Raw genomic sequence first — 2,410 nt, forward strand, 5'->3', positions numbered from 1 at the left:
TGAACAGCTTTCAAAAATTAATCCACCTAGCAATCCCAAGAAGTCCCCATAAGCAAACCTGGATGACTTGCCCTGGGCTCCCGGTGTGTTGGCATGAGAATGCCACATCGAGAGGATTTGAAAAATTTCCAAGGTGTTCATAAAACCAAGGAGCAACAACCAGTATCCATACAAGATCTGTGGTCCATCTCAGGGAAGAAAAAGCCAGACTCAAGCATTTTCCATCAGTCTACATGAACATTAGAAAACGTTTGGTGGCATCATATGCCCTCAGGTGAGTGCCACAGAAAAGGGGTTTGGGTTGCACTCTAATAGGAAATTCCACCTGACTGGAAGGTCATGACTTTAGAATTGTGACAGAATTTTCCTGGAACCTCATCTGCAGATTGCCAGTTGAATTGATATGAGTCAGAGAACTTCCCAAAAGGCCAGACCTTCCATCAAAAGGGTCTAGAGGTTCAGTTGGCCATTTTAGGTGGTCCACAGCGGCGCCATTAAAGTGAGGAGGCAGCAAGAGGGGCTGCCACTACTTCTTTTTCTTTTTAAGTGCAGCCAAAAAAAGCAGGAGTGCATGCCACACGAGAGTGGTAGGCGAGGGGACAGGCCAGGGAGAGGCGCAGGAGCTTTTGCAGCCACGCTTGCTCCCTCTCTGTCTTGTGTGTCTCGCGAGGTAGAGCGGGTGCGCGGCAGCAGCGGGGATTACTTTGCTGCTAGTTTCAGTTCAGGGCAGTGGCGGGTGTAGTCTCGGTGGCGGCGGTGCAGGCAGTAGCACGATGTTGGAGGAGCAGTTCGGTGGGGACGGGGCGGTGGCGGTGGTAACGGCAGCGGTAGGCGCCTCGGCAGGTGAGCAGGAGGGAGCCATGGTGGTGGTGGAGCAGGAGGCAGCAGCGTTGGCAGGAAGCGAAGCTGGGACCGGGGGGCGGAACCGTGGCCAGAGGCACCGAAGGGGGCAGCGCCGAGTCGGAGGGGGCAAAGATCGATGCCAGTAAGAACAAAGAGGATAAAGGGAAAATGTTTATAGGAGGTCTTAGCTGGGACACTACAAAGAAAGATCTGAAGGACTACTTCTCCAATTTTGGGGAAGTTGTAGACTGTACTCTGAAGTTAGATCCTATCACAGGGTGATGAAGGGGTTTTGGCTTTGTGCAATTTAAAGAGTCAGAAAGAACATAAATTGAATGGGAAGGTGATTGATCCTAAAAGGGCCAAAGCCATGAAAACAAAAGAGCCTGTTAAAAAAAATTTTGTTGGTGGCCTTTCTCCAGATACACCTGAAGAGAAAATAAGGAAGTACTTTGGTGGTTTTTCATAAGGTGGAAATCATAGAGCTCCCCGTGGACAAGACCAATAAGAGGCATGGATTCTGCTTTATTACCTTTAAAGAAGAGGAACCAGTGGAGAAGATAATGGAAAAGAAATACCATAATGTTGGTCTCAGTAAATGTGAAATAAAAGTAGCCATGTCAAAGGAACAGTATCAGCAACAGCAACAATAGGGATCTAGAGGAGGATTTGCAGGAAGAGCTCGTGGAAGAGGTGGTGATCAGCAGAGTGGTTATGGGAAAGTATCCAGGTGAGGCGGTCATCAAAATAGCTACAAACCACACTAAATTATTCCATTTGCAACTTATCCCCAACAGGTGGTGAAGCAGTATTTTCCAACTTGAAGATTCATGTGAGGGTGGCTCCTGCCACCTTGCTAATAGCAGTTCAAACTAAATTTTTTCTATCAAGTCCCCAAATGGAAGTATGACCTTGGGTCCCTCTGAAGTTTAACTCTGAGTACTCATTAAAAGAAATTTGCTTTCATTGATTTATTTCTTAATTGCTATGCTTCAGAATCAATTTATTTTATGCCCCTTCCCCAGTATTGTAGAGCAAGTCTTGTGTTAAAAGCCCAGTGTGACAGTGTCATGATGTAGTAGTGTCTTACTGGTTTTTAAATAAATTCTTTTGTATAAAAAAAAAAAAGGGTTCAGTGTTCCCAGGATGGGAAGAGCTCTCTGATGAAAAGCACTGGTGGGAGCACACCCTCCTGAGGAGGGCATCCAAGCTCTGCCCAGCAACAGGACATGAAGAAGTCTGCAACCCTGCTCTTCCCCAACAGCCCAACCACATGTTCATTTTCTGCTCCCCTTGCACTCTTGACCCTCTTAGGCAAGCTCATGGGGATCACAGAGCAAGAAGGTGGCTCTAAACTTAAATATAAGCCCACTTATTGTATGAGTCTCCAGAAGTCAGAAAGAGGACCTAATCCCAAAATTTGAACCCTGAGCTCTACTTAACTACTTTACTACAATACTACTTTTCCAAAACCTAAAAAAGTAAACCTAAAAAGGGACAGAAAATATTTGGAAACTCTGTTTCTGCTAATAGCGTAATATACAAAACATAAAGAGAATTACTATAA

General features: G+C 45.7%; 1 pseudogene; it reads left to right on the forward strand.

The window, feature by feature from the left end:
- The first annotated feature begins 773 nt into the window (after nt 1-773).
- On the forward strand, nt 774-1,825 carry LOC139438374 (heterogeneous nuclear ribonucleoprotein D0 pseudogene; annotated as a pseudogene).
- Nucleotides 1,826-2,410: the final 585 nt, after the last annotated feature.

The sequence above is a fragment of the Dasypus novemcinctus genome, chromosome Y (genome assembly GCF_030445035.2).
Source record: "Dasypus novemcinctus isolate mDasNov1 chromosome Y, mDasNov1.1.hap2, whole genome shotgun sequence".
Taxonomy (NCBI): Eukaryota; Metazoa; Chordata; class Mammalia; order Cingulata; family Dasypodidae; genus Dasypus; species Dasypus novemcinctus.